The sequence below is a fragment of the Elephas maximus genome, chromosome 4, assembly GCF_024166365.1.
Source record: "Elephas maximus indicus isolate mEleMax1 chromosome 4, mEleMax1 primary haplotype, whole genome shotgun sequence".
Lineage (NCBI taxonomy): Eukaryota > Metazoa > Chordata > Mammalia > Proboscidea > Elephantidae > Elephas > Elephas maximus.
The window spans coordinates 160,793,714-160,808,774 of NC_064822.1; the positions used below are offsets into that span (position 1 = coordinate 160,793,714).

The 15,061-nt window shown below is 39.5% G+C and overlaps 1 long non-coding RNA gene across 1 annotated transcript; it reads right to left on the minus strand.

The window, feature by feature from the left end:
* Nucleotides 1-2,829: 2,829 nt before the first annotated feature.
* LOC126075895 (uncharacterized) lies at nucleotides 2,830-15,030 on the minus strand. Its single transcript, XR_007517323.1, has 3 exons — nucleotides 14,758-15,030; nucleotides 11,748-11,905; nucleotides 2,830-4,571 (listed from the first exon to the last, which is right to left on the minus strand). It is a non-coding gene; the product is annotated as an uncharacterized LOC126075895 (long non-coding RNA).
* Nucleotides 15,031-15,061: the final 31 nt, after the last annotated feature.

The window sequence follows — 15,061 nt, forward strand, 5'->3', positions numbered from 1 at the left end:
AAGAATTGAAAGCAGGGATTCAAACAGATATACTTGTACACCAATGTTCACAGTGGCATTATTCACAGTAGCCAAAAGTATTATGGCTTGAAATAATACAAAACACAAAAGTGTAACCCAAATGTTATGGCCTGGGTTGTGTTCCCCAAGAAAAGATACTGAAACGTTACACAAATAAGACACGCCTTCTACATTTGTCTGCCGACGGTGCCCTCCCCACGAAAGTATTTTCATAAGTGCCTCTATGCCAATTTTTTTTTACACGTTGTAAAAAAAATTAGATTTGTTAGCAACTGGCCATCTAAGATGCATCAATAGGTCTCAACCCACCTGGAGCAAAGGAGAATGAAGAACACCAAGGACACAAGGTAATTATGAGCCCAAGAGACAGAAAGGGCCACATAAACCAGAGACGACATCAGCCTGAGACCAGAAGAACTAAGTGGTGCCCGGCTACAACTGATGACTGCCCTGACAGCAAACACAGCAGAGAAGCCCTGAGGGAGCAAGAGAGCAGTGGGATGCAGACCTCAAATTCTCATAAAAAGACCAGGCTTAATGGTCTGACTGAGACTAGAAGGACCCCAGTGATCATGGCCCCCAGACCTTCTGTTAGCCGAAGACAGGAACCATTCCCAAAGCCAACTCTTCAGACAGAGATTGGACTGGACAATGGGATAGAAAAAGATGCTGGTGAAGAATGAGCTTCTTGGATCAAGTAGACACTTGAGACTATGTTGGCATCTCCTATCTGGAGGGGAGATGAGAGGGCAGAGGGGGTCAGAAGCTGGCGGAACAGACACGAAAAGAGAGAGTAGAGGGAAGGAGCGGGCTGTCTCATTGGGGGAGAGCAATTAGGAGTACACAGCAAGGTGTATATAAATTTTTGTATGAGACTAACTTGATTTGTAAACTTTCACTTAAAGCACAATAAAAATAAAAAAAAAAGAAATTAGCATTGTGTGCTTATGAAAATACCTCATGGGGTGAGGGCATGGTTGGCAGACAGTGTAGAAGACACATTTACCTGCATTAAAATATGGTATGTTGAAGTGGTAACCCCTGTACTTGTTAATGTGAACCTGTGTGAAAATACGGTCTTTGAAGATGTTTTAGTTAACATGAGGTTACACTAGAGTAGGGTAGGTCCTAATCCTATATGACTGATGTCCTTATGAAAGAGAAGATATACAGAGACAGACAGAGAAAAGATGACCATGTAAAGATGTGCCTACCAGCCAAGGAATTCCAAAGATTGCCAAGAGCCACCAAAAACTAGTAGTCATGGAACTGCTTATCTCTTAAAGACCTCAGAAGCAATCAACAAGGCCAACACCCAGATCCCAAAATCCCAGGCTCCAGAACTGTGAGACAATAAATTTCTGTCCTTGAATACCAACCAGTTTGTGGTATTTTGTTACAACAGCTTTAGGAAGCTAATATAATACATCAGATATCCGTCAACAGAGGAATAGATACACAAAATGTGGTATATTCATTCAATGGAATATTATTCAACTATAAGAAGGAATGAAGTTCTGAAAATGCTACGACATGGATGAACTTGAAAACACTATGCTAAGTGAAATATGCCAGGCACAAAAGGACAAATATTGTATGACTCTACTCATATGAAATATTGAGAATAGGCAAATTTATACAGATAAAAAGTAGAGCAGAGGCAACCAGGGGTAGGGGGTGTGGGGATGGGAAGTTATTGCTTATTGGTTACAGAATTTCTGTTTTGGGTGATGTACAAATCTTGGAAATAAATGGTGGTGAAGGTTGCACAACGTTGTGAATGTAGTTAATGTACTTAAAAATGCTTGAAATGGCAAATTATGTTTATTTTACCACAATAAAATATTAAAAAAAAATGAAAAGACATATACCAGTGAAGAGTGTGCTTCTTGGCTCAAGTAGATACATAAGACTAAATGTGCAGCTCCTGTCTGGAAGTGAGATGAGAAGGCAGCAGAGGACAGCAACTGGCTGAATGGACACGGGAAACACAGGGTGAAGAGGAGGAATGTGCTGTCACATTGTAGGGCGAGCAACTAGGGTCACATAACAATGGGTGTATTAAGTTTTTGTATGTGAAACTGACCTGAATTGTAAACTTTCACTTAAAGCACAATAAAAGAAAAAAAAAAAAATGAAAAGACAACCCACAGAATGGGAGAAAATATTTGCAGATCACATATATAATAAGGGTCTAGTAACCAGAATATGAAGGAGCCCTGGTGGTGCAGTGGTTAAAGCGCTCAGTTGCTAACCAAAAGGTTGGCAGTTCAAACCCAGCAGCCGCTCCAAGGGAGAAAAAGGTGTGGCAGTCTAATTCCGTAAAGATCGCAGCCTTGGAGATACTAAGGGGAGTTCTATTTTGTCCTATAGGGTTGCTATGAGTCAGAATTGACTAGATGGAGGTGCGTTTGTTTTGTTTTCTTATCCAGAATAAACAAAGAAATCACACAAATTCAACAATAAAAAGATAACAAAAAATAGGTAAAGGATTTGAATGAACATTTCTCCCCCCCCCCAAAAAATTCAAATAGCCAGCTGCAAATCAAAAACACAATGAGATACCACTTCATACCCATCAGGGTGTCTATAATCAGAAATGAACAATAACAAGTATTGGTGAGGATGTAGAGATATTGAGACTGTCTTTGAAAACATACGTTCACACAAATATTTATACAGAGATGTTCATAGCAGCATTATTCACAATAGCTAAAATGTGGAAAAAACCCTAACGGCCATTAAACTGATGAATTAATAAACAAAATGTGGCATATTCATACAATGGGATGTTATTCAGTCATAAAAAGGAATGAAATACTACACATGCTACAACACGGATGACGCTTGAAAACATTATGCCAAGTGACAGAAATCAGATGCATAAGGCTATATACTGTGAGTCTATCTATATGAATTGTCTATAATAAGCAAATCCATAGAAACAGAAAGTAGATTAGGGGTTATTAAGAGCTAGGAGAAGAGAGAAATAAGGAGTGACTGCTAATGAGTCTGGGGCTTCTATTTGGCTTGATGAAATGTTCTGGAATTTGATAGTGGTGATGGCTGTACAGCCTTGTAATATACTAATAACCATAGAATTGTAGACTTTAAAATAGTTAACTTCATGATATGTAAATTATAATTTAAAAAAAGGAAGGGAGGATACCTAAGAGCCTCAGCCAGTTCCAACTTCTACCCATACCAACCTACAGATGTCAACTGCTAGAGGTCAGGTCCTGAAAATATGTGAGAGCCTTAAAAAGTACTTACCTCCCGTCTCGCCAAATCCTGCCGGCTAATTTTCAGACCCAAAGAATTTTAGAGGTCTGTCTGTTCTGACTACAGAACAGCTTTATACCAGTGTTCCATTCAGAACCTAGAGGCCAGTTGATTCCATTCATGCCCTTTATCTCTGTCATCTTCAGTCACTGGAAATGGAAAGTTAGAGTTTCTGGATCACCTGGAAGTATGTGTGATTTTTCTCTTGTTGCTTCCAGGGTTTTATTAAAATGAGAATAGAGAAATAAACAAATATATCAACCAACAGCAACACACTTAAGGGCACATGGGATATAATTTTTTTTTCTGAGTGGAAGTGGATGCAGGAGTGGGGGCCTCATGAAATAGGGTGAACCAGCCCAGCCTTGAATTCACATAGAATAAGATGCTGTTGAGGAGGGATCCAGTCAGCCCTGCAAAACCCCAGAGAAATTCAGGACTTATAAACATTTAGTACGTCAGAGAGTAGAGCCGGGGCTAAAAGCAGAGGAATTAATTTAAAGTCTACATTGAGAATTCAGTCACCAAGACTACCCTTGCAAGCATAATGCCTGGCAGCTAGGCATTTCCCCACCATCCAGGAAAAAAGAAAGCGTAAAATAGAGGGTTCTAAAGGAACTGAACAAATGACCTGGGAGCCCTGCGGAAATTAGAAAGGGAGCTGACATCTGAGTACTAAGTTTTCGACATTCTAGTTGTTTGTATCAGGATGATTTTGTTTTCATGTGTCAGAAATCTGTTTTTAACAATACAGGGATTTAATATCTTACACGCTTGGAGATAAGAGTGACTCTGCTGTTGCTGCTGCTGTTGTTGGCCCCGTTTGAGTGATCCCTGACTCATGGCAACTCCATGTACGACAAAAAGAAACGCTGCCAGGTTCTGCACCCGCCCCATGATTGGTTGCAGATCAGACCATTTTGGTCCATAGGGTTTTCATGGGCTAATTTTCAGAAGTAGATCGCCGGACCTTTCCTCCTAGTCCATCTCAGTCTGGAAGGGCCACCGAAACCTGTTCAGCAACATGCAAATCTCCACTGACAGACTGGTGGTGGCTGTGCATTAGGTCAACTGCCAGGAATCAAACCCAGGTCTTCCACATGGAAGGCGAGAATTCTAACACTGAACCAACACTGCACCCAGAGTGACTTCAGGGTTTTCCATTCCAGTGACTGAATAAACATAATCAAGGGCCCAGCTTCATTCCATGTTTCCGTTTTGTGTTCTTCAGATTTCACCCCCAGGGTCATTCTCAGGCTTGAAAACATCTAAAGGAAGAAAACAAACAGACGAAAACTCAGAGGACCACATATAGTGATATAAACTATTAGGAAGAGTGAATAAGGGGATGTTTTAGTGACCTGGAAACCCTGGTGGCATAGTGGTTAAGCGCTACAGCTACTAACCAAAGGGTCGGCAGTTCGAATCCGCCAGGCGCTCCTTGGAAACACTGTGGGGCAGTTCTACTCTGTCCTATAGCGTCGCTATGAATCGGAATTGACTCGACGGCACTGGGTTGGGTTTGGTTTTTTTTTAGTGAGCTAAATCTTCATCTATTACATTCACTAAAACCGATCTTTTTTTTTTTTTTAATGAATTAAAGATAAGAAATAAAAATGGTTCCTACTGGAGAGCTGTCCTGTTGCTGTTTATTACAAACCCTCTGTAATTTTCTTAACATATGTTTATTATTTTAATAAAAGATGGACATTTTATTTTAAAAATAATTAGCTTCTACAGTCATCTACCCTTTTCTCCTCTCCTACAAATATTCACTCACTGCCTCTTCATTGTCATGTGGAGCTGGGCAGGTCACGCCACTCTTTTCACTATTTTTGTTTGTTTTTCATTTAGGGTATGATCTATCATTGCTATATATTTTTTTCTTTAATTCTTTTTTATTGTAATATACACACAATAACACATACCATATTTCATCATTTTCTACACATACACTTCAGTGACAGTTATTACATTCTTCAAGTTTTTTGCTCTTTTTTCCAAATTATCCCACCACCATTAACATGTCTTCAAGGCATTCTAAAACCCCCCCCATTCCGCCTACCCCTGGTAACCGCTAATTTCTTTTGGTTCCTGTTGTTGTTGTTGTTAGGTGCTGTGGAGTTGATTTTGCCTCATAGCAACCCCATCCTGACAGAGTAGAACTGCCCCACAGAGTTTTCTAGGCTGTAGTCTTTATGGGAGATTGCCAGGTCTTTCTCTCACTTTGCTTATTTCATATAAGTGATATCATACAGTATTTGTCTTTTTGTATCTGATTTATTGTGCTTAGCATAATGTCCTCGAGGTACGTCCACGTTGTAGCACGCATCAGGTATCACTGTTGTTTTTTAAGGAATGAATAAATTTTTCTCAGTTTAAGTGTCTAATGTGGTAGATACCCATAGAAACAATCCATACAAACAAAAATTCTTTGGAATTCTCCATAATTTTTCACACTGTAAAAGAGTTCTGAGACCAAAAAGTTTGAAAACCCCTAACGCTTTTCCATATTACAACCTCCCTCATAATATATTCCTAGTTCAACTCTACCCAACTCTACCTTCAACATCAAAATAACCCTCATCCTATAGTAAGTAGAGTTCAGTACTGGGGAAGCTAAGACAGCCTATGAATGGTACCTTCTTTGTCTTCCAGTGTTTCATTTTGCTCTTATTTTTCTTTTGTGAGCCCTTGATATTGAACGGTATGCATCCTTGACAAACAAGTATTTGAAACTTCCATCTGGGTAATGATACTTCTGGTACCTTGGACACAGAAATACTGCTTGGAACCATACTTAAAAGAAAAAAAAAGCAACTATTGCTGTCAAGTTGATCCTGACTCATAGTGGCCCTATAGAACAGAGTAGAACTGTCCCATAGGGTTTCCAAGGAATGGCTGGTGGATTTGAACTGCCGGCCTTTTGGTTAGTAGTTGAACACTTAACCACTGTGCCACCAGGGATCCTGCAACCATATATGTTCCCCAAAGTCCAGCCTCAAGTACATAGATCCTACACAGAAATCATGGGAAAGTAAAGGAGTTATATTACTAAGTAACTATACTCCAATTACAAAAGGAGACAGTAATACATTGTAAGAGAAAAGGTAATTTAGGATGTCACTGAACACAACTAAGATATGGAGAGAATTACAGAAGGCAAGAGATCTACATTAAATGTCAAGAAAGGCCCTCTCCAGGGGAACAAAACAGAGAATAATACAAGAGTCAATAACAGTGGAATTAAGATAAAGGATCTTTGCTCCTTTAGCTGATGTTTAGGATAGTGCATCCCAATCTTTATGAGTATCTTTTTGGGTGCTCTCTAGCTGCTCTTGTTAAAGTCACTAGGGGCCTTCTAATGGACAAAATCAATGGTCTACTTTGAGACTTTATTCTACTTGGTCTTTCTACAATAGTTGATATCTCTGACTAAACTTTATTTCTTTAAGGTGTCTTCTCTCTTCCCTTCTCTAGGATTATTCTCTAAAGCATTTCCTCCTTCTCCTACCATTCTTTTGTAATCTCCTTAATAGCATTACCCATCATCCCATCATAAAGCAAACAAAAAAAACCCAAAACATTATTATTTTTCTGGGTCATATTCTCTTTTTGGTCTTTTTCTCTTCTCCCTGAATACCTCATTCATAGTCTTTTACCTCACCCTAATGACTCCCATATCTCTAGATTCATGTTTCCAACTGACTACTAGATATCTTTGCCTGGATGCCCACAGGCATCTCGAATTTAGAATACCAAAGCTTATCTTTTCCTTCCACCTCCTCCAAAACCTCCCTCTCCTCCTTTTTCCCTATCTCAGGGAGTGGTACAATTACCCACCCAGGAACCCAAGGCAGAAACCTGGGTGTCATCCTCCACTGCTCCCTCTTTACTTCAAATGGACTACTGCAGTAAATTCTCTTAATCCTGCTCTAGAAATGTCTCTGCAATCCAACTTCTCCTCTCTAGCCTCCCAGCCACAATCTTTACCTAAATTCTCATTATCTTCCAAATGGACTAATACAATATCATCTTAGCAGGTCTCACCTAGGCTCTCTCCTTTATGTTTCTATCTTTAGAGCAGAGGCCACCTAGATTTGGAGATTACACTACCCAGAAAAGTTTCAAAGATGATTTTAGGAACTGACATAGTGTTGCTCTTTCTTGTCCAGACAGAAAAAACAAACATCATCTATTCTCACTGTCATTTAATGACTAAAAAGCCAAACCAAAACCAAAACTCACTGCCACTGAGTAGATACCAACTCATACCAACCCTATAAGACAGAGTACTACTGCTCCATACGGTTTCCAAGGCTGTAAATCTTTACGGAAGCCCGGAAGCCAACTGCCACATCTGTCTCCCAAGGAGCACCTGCTGGGCTCAAACTGCTAATCTTTTGCTTAGCAGCCAAGCGCTTTAACCAGTATGCCACCAGGGCTCTTTAACTAAAAAACACTCAATGTTTAATTTCAAAAAGTACATATTCTCAGAATAGAAAAGAGTTACTTAAATACATTTGGCTGTTTTAACAAAGCACAGTTTACTGGATGGGAACCACTGCTCTAAATCTAGACTATCGTTAGAATGATCTTTTCAAAAGCATTCCCCAGCTTAAATATCTCTGTATGTATTACAGAGAAAACTTAACTTAACCATATTATCTACATACACATCATTTTATTTGCTTTTAACAACTACGTAGTACTCATTGTGTTGATACACCAAAGATACTTATTGTGATCTTCTATTATTAAGCATTTGAGTCACTTAACTTTTTATGTTAAAATTTAAATACCTTTTGCTATATATATTACCTCAAGCTTAAAATAAATACCATACTCTTTAGGGTAACATGTTGCTGCTGTTAGGTTCCATCGAGTCAGTTCCGACTCATAGCGACTCTACGTATAACAGAACAAAACACTGCCTGGTCCTGCGCCATCCTCACCATTGTCGTTATACTTGAACCCACTGTTGCAGCCACTGCGTCGATACATCTTGCTGAGGGTCTTCCTCTTTTTCACTAACCCTCTACTTTATCAAGCCTGATGTCCTTCTCCAGGGACTGGTCCCTCCTGATAACATGTCCAAAGTACGTGAGATAAATTTTCACTATCCTTGCTTATAAGGAACATTCTGGCTGTACCTCTTCCAAGACAGATTTGTTCGTTGTTCAGGCAGTCCATAGTGTATTCAATATTCATAATTCAAAGGCATCAATTCTTCTTCCATCTTCCTTATTCATTGTCCAGCTTTCACATGCCTATAAGGTAACTGAAATTACCATGGCTTGAGGCAGGCACACCTTAGTCCTCAAAGTGACATCTTTGCTTTTCAAGACTTCAAAGAGGACTTTTGCAGCAGACTTGCCCAATGCAACATGTACTTTGATTTCCTGACTACTGCTCCCATGGGGGTTGACTGTGGATTCAAGTAAAACGACATCCTTGACAACTTCAATCTTTTCTCTATTTATGATGTTGCTTGTTGGTTCAGTTGTGAGGATTTTTGTTTTCTTTATGTTGAGATGTAATCCATACTGAAGGCTATAGTCTTTGATTTTCATCAGTAAGTGCTTCAATTTCTCTTCAATTTCAGCAAGCAAGGTTGCACCTTCTGCATATTGCAGGTTGTTAATGAGTCTTCCATCAGTCCTGATGCCAAGCTTTTCCTCATACAGTCCAACTTCTAGGATTATTTGCTCACCATACAGATTGAATAAGCATGGTGAATACAACCCTGAGGCACACCTTTCCTGAATTTAAACCATGCAGTATTCCGTTGTTCTGTTCGAATGACTGCCTCTTGATCTACGTACAGGTTCCTCAGGAGCACAATGAAGTGTTCTGGAATTCCCAGTCTTCGAAATGTTATCCATAATTTGTTATGATGCACACAGCTGAATGCCTTTGCATAGTCAATAAGACACAGGTAAACACCTTTTTTCATTCTTAGCTTTTAGCCAAGATAGCTATATAGTATTTTTTTTTTTTTACTGTATAGATTTGGAAAAAAAGATCCTTAGTGTTTCCCTTAATGTTGAGCAATTGGGCATTCCTGAGTTTTTCTAATGTCTTTTGTAATACATTTCCTGTTACCCCTTGCTAAAAGTTACATAATGCATAAGTGTGCCTTAAGATATGTAGGCTGTCTTACAGTCCAAACCAATGGGAGTATTTTCAGGAGCCTAGCTTACTAACAGTAATAATAAAAAAAAAAAAAAAATTTTTTTTTTTTTTTATAGCTAACATTTATTACTACTGTAATAAGTACTAAAGCTAACACAACTGTTACTATTGTGGCAGGCTAAGTGATTTCTATCAATTTTGAAATTTAATTGCCACAATAGTCCTAGAATATGATAGTATTATCACCCTCATTTTACTAAGACGGAAATTGAAATTTGGAGAGGTTAAGTGACTTTCTTAGTAATAATACATGTTTTGACAAAGTAAGAAATGTCTTATTAGAATACATTATTTTATAATAGAAAAAGTATCTCCCTAAGTACTACACAATGATAATGAACAATGATGAATCATCAAAGCATCTCATTAACATGGATGAATCTGGAGGGCATTATGCTGAGGGAAATAAGTCAATCACAAAAGGACAAATAGCGTCTGAGACCACTACTGTAAAAACTCATGAAAAGGTTTACACACAAAAAAGTATCTCCCTAAGGAAGAAAAAAAAAACTTTTTTTCTCTGCTTATCTAGTTAACCATTGGAGACAAAAATGACTTCACATAATTAGCTAGAAAAAATATTCTAGTGTGAGCTACTACTGAGTTACATTTGTTGTTATAGATCTTCCTCTAAGATTCTTACTTAGGTTTTCAACATTCTTATTCTTGTACCCCATTCAATTTCCTCTTGTAGAAAAAACCAAAACCAAATGAAGAGTATGACACATGACAAGAGAAGCTCTTCTTTGAAAATCTTAACTTACAAATTCATAAAAAAGATGATAATAAGCTACTATTTTAAGTCTAATTACTTAGTTATCTCAAACTCTGGAGTGTTCTGGAAAATGATCACCAACCATAATATCCATTGCTGTACTACTGAAGTATGTACAGTATTGTTTTCTACTATCACTTTAAAGAAAACACTGGTGGCATAGTGGTTAAGAGATATGGCTGCTAACCAAAAGGTCAGCAGTTCAAACCCATTAGGCACTCCTTGGAAACCCTGTGGGGCAGTTCTACTCCGTCCTATAGGGTCGCTATAGGGTCTCTATGAGTTGGAATCGACTCGACAGCAGTGGGTTTTGTTTTGGGCTTTATCACTTTAAATTTTTTTTCCTTTTCTCTTTTTAGGAAAAAGAAGGGGGGGAAGTAGAGTGTAATCTCTTCACATACGGCAAATAAACAGTGTTTTATCATTGCATTTAGGCATTTCATTCTTATTTATTTACATGCTAAACTTTCTTGAGGGTTCAAATATGGGTCTTATTCCTTTTTGTATCTTCCACCAGGCAAAATTATTTCCTCCTAGTTAGCAATCAATAAAAAAATTTATTTCCTCCTAGTTAGCAATCAATAAATATTTACTGAATGGAAATTTCAATAGGGAAGGCAGAATACAGAGTTGTTAAACTGGGTGTCAGACAATTCTAACTCTGCTATTTACATTCTATATGGCCTGGGCTACGTTATCTTCCGCCACCACCACCAATTGCCCTGGAGATGATTCCAATCCTGATGACCTCATGTGTGTCAGAGTAGAACTGTGATCCATAAAGTTTTCAATGAATGACTTTTTGGAAGTAGACTGCAAGGCCTTTCTTCTGAGGAGCCTACAAGTGGACACGAACCTCCAACCTTTTGGTTAGCAGCCAAGTACATTTACCATTTTGCTCTATCTAGAGACTCTTGTACCTAACCTCTCTAGATCTAATTAAGTGCCGTTTATACAATGAATGTTTATTGAGCTCCTACTATGCTCTAGGTCTTATGGCATTCCTACTATGCTCTAGATCTTGAGGTAGGGGCTGGTGATAGAGTACAAAATATACATGGTCTTGTTTTCATGGAGCTCAAGGTTGTTGGGAAGACAGACATTAAGACAAATCATCACACAAATAAATAAAGTACAAATTGCAGTAAGTACCATGAAAAAAGGTTGAGAATTCAATGAGAGATTTTAAGGAAAAAGGGGGGCTGATTTAGAGAGTTGAGGAAGAATTCTCTGAAGATGTGGCATGAAAGCTGAAACTTGAAGGATGAGGAAATTCCTCACTTAACCTTGTCTTCCACTCATCCCCCTACCTTCTTTAGTCTGACTTCCATCTCTCTACCTAAACAGCTCTTGCTAAGGTCCCCAGTGGCTTTCATGCTACTACATACTTCTGAGATTTTCAGTCCTCTTACATGGCCTCTCAGCAGCAGGCAACACAGTTAATCACCCCTTCCTTTTTGAGACTCTATCTTACCTTGGCTTCTCCAATGAATGCCTCCCGATCTCTTCCTCCCTTTCTGGCTGCCTCTTCAGGCCCCTTTGCAAATTCATCCTCCACAACCCATCCATTAAATGTTAAAATTCCGCAAGGCTTAGTCCCAGGTCCTCTTTTCTTCTTACTCCAGACTTACACTGCCCAATAGAAATATAATGTGAGCCACTCATGTCATTTCAAAAATTTTAAAGTAAAAAGAAACAGGCACAATTAATTTTAATAATATATTGCATTTCCTTTAACCCAGTATATTTAAAAAATTATCATTTCAACAAGTAATCAATGTAAAATTACTGAGATACTTTACATTATTTTTTTTTCCATACCTTCTGTAATCTGGTATGTATTTTACACTTACATTTAAATTTGGACTAGCCACATTTTAAGTGATCATTAGCCATATGTGGTTAGTGTCCAATTCACCATATGGACTCCCCGGTCTAGATTCACTTGTTAGGTGATCTTATCTCTGTCAAAGGTCCAACTCCCACGCATAAGTTGATGACTCAAATTTTTATTTTCCATCAAACTTTTCTTCTGAGCTCCAGTTCCTTACAGTCTTCTGCCTTCTTGACATCGCCATTTGGAGGCCTCAAGACGCCTTAGATCCAGCATGTCTCACATCAAACTCATGATCTTTCCTTTCAAACCTGGGAGTGTTTTCCTATCTCTGTGATTCACATCATCATTCGCCCAGCTTAACAAACATAAGGGGGTCTCCTTCGACTCCCTTTATATAATACACCCCCAAGTCTTGCCCAATTTATTCCTATATAACCGTTAAATCTATTCATAATCCATCTTCACTCTGATCGAAGCCACTATCATCTCTTGCTTGGATGACTGCAGTCGCCTCTAAGTTGGTCTCCCTGTGTCCACTATGGCTGCCCTCAAATCTACTCTGCACACAGCAACCATTGTCATTTTTTCAAAATCTGATAATGTTAACTGAAAATCTCACCATATTAACTTTCCCCTTACCCATTAAAATATTGAAGGGGTCTCCACTGCTCTTAGGACCAAGATAAAGGTCTTAAAAAGGTCCAGAAGGCCCTGTAAGGTCTCCTCCCTCCCTTCTCCTTCCTCCAAGGGTTGTATTTAGGTTTCCAGGCTCATGTCATCACACTCATTTTCCCTTTTACCTCTTTGCATTCTAGGCATTATTTTTCAGTTCCTTAAATGTGTTATACTCACTCCTGTTTTACAGAGGAGGAAACTGGGGTTCAAAAAAGATAATGGGAGCTATCCAGAGACACAAAGTCATAACAAAATGACCACTGTAATACTAGAATCCATGTCTCCTCTTTTAAATACAATGAATCTCTATTGTTCCCTTTGCTCTATCCTTTGCCTACTCCTCCTTCAGATCTCAGCCTAACTGCCACTTAGTCAGGGAAGCATTATTGTGTCCTCCTATCTAGGCAAATCCCCTTATGATATGCTCTCATACCACCAGTTATAAATTTACCTCTATTAGCATCATTCATTGATTAATGTCTATTTTTGTTAACAGGCTCCTTGATGACAAAGGCCATATATGATTTTGCTCTCTAATCTATTGCCAGACTCAGGCAACATACTAGACATTCAATGGATAGATGGATGTATGAGTGAATGCATTACAGGCAAAGAGCAGCCTGGACATAAAAAACAGAATGTGTGAACTGCTCCGAAGTCAAAAAGAATTTTGAGAGCTGGAACGAGAAAGAGAATGAGACTAGGCATTTGTAAGAATTTTGTATAAACGGTAGTTACTTCTATTTTCTTGGTACTGTGGTTAGTTCAACAGTTACACTGCCAGCGTATTAACCAGAGAAAGCAATTTAAAATCTATATAGAGGTATATTTTGAGAAACAGTAAAGTAAAGGAATGAGAGAAGTAGTTTTTAGTATAACTGGGAGGCACCGCCTGAACCTTTGAAAGACAGATGACGTACTTATGCTGCTGGGGTCAGAGCCTATGTAAAATTTACTGTACAATCCCTGGCAAGAAAGCCCTTAAAGTAATTTTGATGCCCATGAAGCACGGTCCCTAGTTTAAATGGGAAACATCTACACTTTCTAGGTAGACAAAGAATTCAGGAGAAATTGGGGGCAGTTAAGGAGTTGGTGGGGAAGTCCCTGCATGGTGCAAATGGATAAGCTGCTTGCTTGGAGGTTCAAGTCCACCCAAAAGCACCTCAGAAGAAAGGCCTGGCAATTTACTTCCCAAAATCAGCCACTGAAAACCCCCCAGACCAGTTCTATTCTGACACTCATGGTCAGTATCCACTTGAAGCCAACTAGTTTGGTTGTACGGAGTTGGTGCAGACAGCTAATAACAAACCTCGCAGGCCACAGACTAAATCTCAAACCGCAGTTTGGACGGAGGGCTTTCTCATAAAGGATTGGGGGAGGGGTAGTAATAAGCACGTGTAAAATTAAATTTTGTTGACTTCATACGTCCAAACGAAAGAGAAGAAAATGAGAAATTGGAGTGTCAGATTCAACATTAATAGTAAAGGCTGTGTGTATGTATGTGTGTGTGTGCGGTGGTGGTTTGCGGTTTTAAGACTGAAACATAAGCAGACTAGTGTCTGTGTGTGGTGGCTGTCTGTGGTTGGAAGGTTGAAGTTAACATAGAGTAGGTACACTGGGAGGGAGATAATAGCTGCAGGACCTGTGACCGAGATCCTCAGGGACAGAACCTAAATCTCTGAACCAACAAGTTTTGTTATGAATTGGAATACAGAGAAGAATGAGGGGGTCCCATCTGAAACCATCTCGGATCTAGAGCACACGCAACTAACGTGAAATTTCAGCTTCCAAAATTATCTCAAGAGCCTGGAATGCCTCACCGTGAGCTGTGACTGTGGATATAAACGCAGTCTTCTGGAATAATATTAAAAAAAAAAAAAAAAGGAGTGTGTTCAAGCCAACACATTTTTTTTTTACCTCCCTCCCTCTTCGTGTACACTTTATACAGCGCGAACATAAAACTTTTCAGTACCAGCAGAGTACGCCCCTCCCTCTTGCGTGCTTCGCCTCTCCATAGGGCAGGCACATCCATCTCAGTTCACTCCGGAGCTAAGATTTCCTTTCAACTTGACCCTACTCGGGCCGACTTGCCCCGGGGATGCCCGAGGCGCAGGGCAAGGCGAGCGTCCGTACTAGTCCCAGGCAACCGCCGCCAGAGCTGCCAGGATCCCACACTAACCACAGCCGCAGCCGCGCCCGCCACGAGGCGAACCAGGACAACTCGCGAACAGTCCCAGAGCCCGAGTCCTCCACTGCCCCAGCATTCCGTGCGCCCC